This window comes from Bidens hawaiensis, unplaced genomic scaffold, assembly GCF_021521415.1.
Source record: "Bidens hawaiensis isolate Kalapana, Puna unplaced genomic scaffold, B.hawaiensis_p1.1 tig00040537_1, whole genome shotgun sequence".
In the NCBI taxonomy this organism is placed as follows: domain Eukaryota; kingdom Viridiplantae; phylum Streptophyta; class Magnoliopsida; order Asterales; family Asteraceae; genus Bidens; species Bidens hawaiensis.
In genome coordinates this window covers 54,659-60,838 of record NW_027505663.1, presented here as the reverse complement: position 1 = coordinate 60,838, position 6,180 = coordinate 54,659, and the positions used below count along the sequence as shown (strand labels likewise).

Sequence of the window (6,180 nt, the reverse complement as noted above, 5' to 3'; positions counted from 1 at the left end):
TTAAATATTTTAACAAAAGTTTATCTATGTTTTATAATGATCCACAACTTCTAGGCTTATCTATGTTTTATAATGATCCACAACTTCTCTCAGTTTGTAATTTATAAGTATTGTAGCCATTATTTTATTTTACATTCTTAAAAACATCGAATTAAGTGGATTCTATCTTGCTTTTAGCATGAAACGATAAAAATATTACGTGACAAATTAAAAAAGAAAAAGAAAAAGAAAAAGAAAAAAAAGTACCAAACAAAAAGAGAAGAAAAGGCATGACCCAAGCAAATTGCATAACCAACACATCATTTTACTGATATCATTTACATAATACAAACCTATATCAAACACAAATTATTTTTGATTTATACCAATCATCATCTTCTTTACAACTACTAAGTTCTTGAATAATACAAATACTTTAATGATAGGAGTTTGTAAAAACTTAAGATTAAAGTTAAGAATTTTGAATGGATGTTTCTTCCTTTTTTCCTTTTTGTCTTCGCTTTATCGTAGGAGCTTACATTCTTCTACCTTTTTAATTGGACTTTATTGGTGATTGCCATCCTGTATCTATGTCTATATACGTTGTATGATAATATATGTTCTACGATAATACAAAAACCTTTTTACTTTATCAAACACAAAATAATTATTTTTTATCCATATTGAAGAAACACTGAATGACCCTGACAGATTAAAGATAATCTTAGGGTAAATAGATGTTTCCCACGAGGGTTAGGTCCGGCAAAGATGGTCATTCTTAACCTGCAAAACAGACACCGTAAGCTCGTCACTGAGAGGGGGGGTTCCTCCTTGTGACCACCATCCGGCGTGAGAATCAGGCTAGATTGCTCTGAATATAAGTGTATATAGAGAGAAATAGCTAGAGAGAAGACGATGATACCGTTCCAAGGTGTTGGAGTATTTATAGCCGAAGGTAGGTTTCCAAGCAGGTACGGCCAGCTGTATATAATATTCCTTTTCCACAAACTATGGGCTACGTTCGTGCCACGATGGGAGTTGGTGGGTAGGCAGCGGCTGATAGTGACATTTTGTACAGGAGCGTGCTCCTCCTCGTACTATTGTCGGTGAGCTGTCACCCCGTGATTGGTTCATGGGTTGCTTTTGTCAGATCTTGTCTATTTGTCCATACCTTGGTAGGTATAGTACAAAAGATCTTCTAGAAGCGTACGGACTGGCTCTTTTGGGCGGGAATATTCCCGCCTTGCTCATTCCTTCTTCAGGTGACATTACTGAAGTATTAAGAGTTAGTGCCTTATACGTGTAGCCTTACTGTTAGTGCGGGTAGCCTTCCTTCTTGGCTTGTACCTACAGCTGCGGGGACAGGCAGGGTACTGTACCAAGGGAGGCTTTCCTGCGGGAACAGCTGGCTTACTGCGTGTAAGGTCTTCATCTCTCTGAGCATGGTGGGTCCTGCGGATCCAGTTGGTCTTTACACAGACGTACCTCTTCAGGATGAGTCTTGCGGGTCTAACTGGGCTTTGCGGGGACCTACCTCTTCACGTACCAATCATTATCTTGTTTACAACTATTTGGTTCTTTAAACAATACAAACACTTCCACAGCAAGGCACGTGGTAACATGGACATCCATATACTCGAACCTTCTCTCACTTTATACTTTTCAATTTTCCATTCACCCCTTAAACTATTCAACAATCCCCACTTCACACCTTCCACGTTCCACACAAAACGCGTTTCCACTTTCTAATTCTCCCCCCTTTAATAAATACACAAACAAAACATATCTCATTCTCTCTCTTCTTCATAACCATTCCGGCCACCGTCTTCACCGCCGGCGAACCTCCGGCCAAAAACAATTTCAACGATATGGTTCAAATCCAACCCATTTCAGCTGCTTTGTTGCTGATTATCACACCCTTTTTGTTGTTTCACTCAAATGCGATCCGGTCAGTTCCTGAAACGCCGGTCAACGGTTACATCGAAGCGCCGGAGTACCGCAACGGCGATCAATGCTTCAATCGGGTTAAAACCCATGTAGCAATGACCCTTGATTTCAACTATTTAAGAGGATCTGTAGCTGCCGTACACTCTATACTCAAACACACTTCATGCCCTGAAAACCTCTACTTCCATTTCATCGCATCGAAATTCAAGTCACCTTCGCCGGAAGACCTCGCCGGAATCATCAAATCCGTCTTTCCGTTTCTGGGTTTCACGGTTTACCGGTTCGATGATCGGATTGTGAAGGATTTGATATCCGGGTCGATCCGTGAAGCGCTTGAAGACCCATTGAATTACGCGCGGACTTATTTAGCGGATATTATTGATTCGAGTGTGAACCGGGTTATTTATCTGGATTCGGATATCATTGTTGTGGATGATATTCAGAAGCTATGGTCCGTTTCGTTGACCGGGTCTACCGCAATCGGAGCTCCGGTTTATTGCCACGCGAATTTTACGAAATACTTCACCGATAAGTTTTGGTCCGATTCGGGTTTATCGAGCGTGTTTAAAAACAAAAAGGCGTGTTATTTTAACACGGGTGTGATGGTGATGGATTTAGTGAAATGGAGGAGTGGAGATTATATTAACCGGGTTGAAAAATGGATGAGGGTTCAGAAGGAGGAGAGGATATACGAATTGGGTTCGCTTCCGCCGTTTTTATTGGTGTTTGGTGGTCACGTGGAGGCGATTGATCATCGGTGGAACCAGCATGGGCTTGGGGGGAATAATCGGGTTCACAGTTGTCGGTCGTTGCATCCGGGCCCGATTAGTTTGTTGCATTGGAGCGGGAAGGGGAAACCGTGGGTGAGACTTGACGCGGGTGGTCCGTGTCCGGTTGATGAGCTATGGGCGCCTTATGATCTTTATAGACATTCTAAGCAACAATTGAGGTGATGGTGATGGTGGTGGTGGTGGTGGTGGTGGTTTAGGATTTATGTTTATGTTTGTTGTAATTTGATTTATTCTTTTTCTTTTTGTAATTTGATTTATTCTTTTTCTTTTTGTATATTTTGTATTTATTTTGTTGCATATAGCGATTCGTTTTGTATATCGATACATGAATACGAGTATAAACACACAATTTTATGTTACAATTAAGAATGTAGTTCGAGTGGAGGTATGATCATGTTCGGCTCGGACTGTATTGTATAGGTGTAACCTACAAACATTCACCCAGGCTGAACATGAATGGTACCTTAAGAATGTGGTTCAGGTACGTGGAGGTACTCATGTTTAACTTGTCAAGCCGAACATGAATGGTACCTTAAGAAGGTGGTTTCAGGGTACATTTATATTCGGCTTGGTCTGTAAAACCTACAAAGCCAAGCCGACATGAATGGTAGATACAAAACAAGCCGACATGAATGATACCTCTAGGTTGGAATTTGCTGTCTTTGTTGTCAATATCAAGTGGAAAGTTGTAAAAGAACATATGGTACGCATTTATGTTGTGTTTGGATGATCACAAGAAGCCAACATGTGTGGTCCAAAGCTATTGACTAGAATCTAGATATAGCTTAAAGCATATACACCTGTAGTACATTGTTTTTAACTACATGACAAATGTTGCATACTTGATATGTTTATCTTTACATTGTTTTTAACTACATGACAAATGTTGCATACTTGATATGTTTATCTTTATCTATGACAACACCGCTTATACTTACGTACGAGGTGATACGTGTGTGTATATATGAAGCATATGAATTAGATTTTGCATCTGTCATCGTCATATATGAGTTGTTTTGATTTGATTACTTCTTGGTTCAATTGAGTTAGAGCAAGTGTTTTAATCGCTAGAGGCGTATAAATGAGCTGGCATGGTCATCTTAACTTTTGGCATGACCATGTGTATGAATTTAATATCTGTCATCATCAATCTTAATTGGAATATGATGCTGGCGTGCAACGGAATCAAATGAATTATGTCTAATTGAAGAAATAGTTACCGGGTGATTGGAATATGATGTTGGCGTGTAACGGAATTAAATGAGTTATGTTTGATTGAAAAAAAAGTTACACTTAGAAAATTTATTATGTTTGTATTTCAATTTTATGTATTGGATTCTTAGCAAATATTAGGATATCCTTTGGTTCAAAACTTTTTATAATACCCTTGATTTTTCATTTAGATCCCACACTGATTTTGAAACTCAAAAGAATGAAGTAAAATAGATCACAAATGTTCAACTGAACTGTGGATTTGTTTTTCGTCGTCCTAAACCCAACCTTGAGCTTCAAATGAGCCGTTTGGGTTGAATAATCAAAAGTAAAGTCATTTTTATAGATCCAAACATATGTGCGTAACTAGAGGTGTTAATTGTGTCATTTCAATTTTTTTAACCCGAACAAGACCTGTATACTTATTTGTGTGGTGGTAGACACATTTAAAATCGTGTGTTTGAGTTGATATGTCTAATGTTCATTTACAAATATAAGTTATACCCAGTGACTTAGTGAATTACTCAGTTTTATTTTTGAAATTGTTATCCTTTAAATATAATCTCTATTCTCTAACGACTTTGTTCATTAGTCCTAACTCTTTTTCTTGTGTTCCTTTCACTCACTTTCTCTAATTTCAAGCTAAATACATAAAATTAAGTTTGTCAATTGAGAATGAGAGAGAAGAAAATAAAAACAAGGTGATTTAAGTTTTGAAAAAAAAAATTCACTTTTGAAAATTAGCATCGAAATAAAAATTGCACCTTTACACCCATAACATCAAGATGGTTTAATCTTTTTAACAAAACAAATATGATTGGACTTACTAAATCGAGCAATACGAACACCACCGATAATTTTGTGGTAACTCACTACGATTTTTCAATATAATTAAAAACGAAAACTACACATAGAAAACAATAACCCTAAACCATTAATTCATACAAAAACTCTATTTGCTCACCAAGACTCTTAATTAGACAAAAATGAAAACTTTAACTCTATTAATTATATGTACAAACAACATCATTATCTCTTCTCATTCTTAATTATCCAGATCACCCACTTTTAATGTTTAAGCATTTATCCCTTTCAGACTATTTGTTATATTTTTATATGGTATTTCAAATGATAGTAATTTTCCATAACAAAACGTAATTTTTAAGATATAGATGAAAAGAGATCAAAGACATGAGACTATGAGAGTAGAGGTGCACAAATCGGGTTTCCTAAATACCCGGGTTCGGGTATTGAAGAAACACTAAATGACACCGGCAGATTACGGGTAATCTTAGGGTTAAGTAGATGTTTCCCACGAGGGTTAGGTCCGGCAAAGATGGTTATTCTTCTCGACCTGCAAAACAGACACTGTGAGCTCGTCACTGAGAGGGGGGGGGTTCCTCCTTGTGACCACCCTCCGGCGTGAGAATCAGACTAGATTGCTCTGAATATAAGTGTATATAGAGAGAAATAGCTAGAGAAGATAAGATGATGATACCGTTCCAAGGTGTTGGAGTATTTATAGCCGAAGGTAGGTTTCCAAGCAGGTACGGTCAGCTGTATAATATTCCTTTTCCACCAACTACGGGCTATGTACGTGCCACGATGGGAGTTGGTGGGTAGGCAGCGGCTGATAGTGACATTTTGTACTGGAGCGTGCTCCTCCTCGTACTATTGTCGGTGAGCTGTCACCCTGTGATTGATTCATGGGCTGCTCTGGTCAGATCTTGTCTATTTTGTCCATATCTTGGCAGGTATAGTACAAAAGATCTTCCAGAAGCGTACGGACTAGCTCTTTTGGGCGGGAATATTCCCGCCCTGCTCATTCCTTCAGGTGACATTACTGAAGTATAAGAGTTAGTGCCTTATGCGTGTAGCCTTACTGTTGGTGCGGGTAGCCTTCCTTCTTGGCTTGTACCCATAGCTGCGGGAACAGGCAGGGTACTGTACCAAGGGAGGCTTTCCTGCGGGAACAGCTGGCTTACTGCGTGTAAGGTCTTCATCTCTGAGCATGGTGGGTCCTGCGGAACCAGTTGGTCTTTGCGCAGACGTACCTCTTCAAGGTGTGTCTTGCGGGTCCAACTGGGCTTTGCGGGGACCTACCTCTTCAAGTTCCCCAGTCCATTGTTCTTCTCATGAATTGTTAATGAGGTGAACTTTTGGACTTTAAGCAAGGGGTTTTAAAGAGGGGTTTTTGTTTTCTAAGGTTTTCCGCGGGGATTCTTCCCGCAGTTTTCCTAATGTCACTTGC

General features: G+C 39.1%; 1 pseudogene; it reads left to right on the top strand.

The window, feature by feature from the left end:
• The first annotated feature begins 1,688 nt into the window (after positions 1-1,688).
• On the top strand, positions 1,689-2,971 carry LOC143614575 (putative galacturonosyltransferase-like 10 pseudogene; annotated as a pseudogene).
• The last annotated feature ends 3,209 nt before the right edge of the window (positions 2,972-6,180 follow it).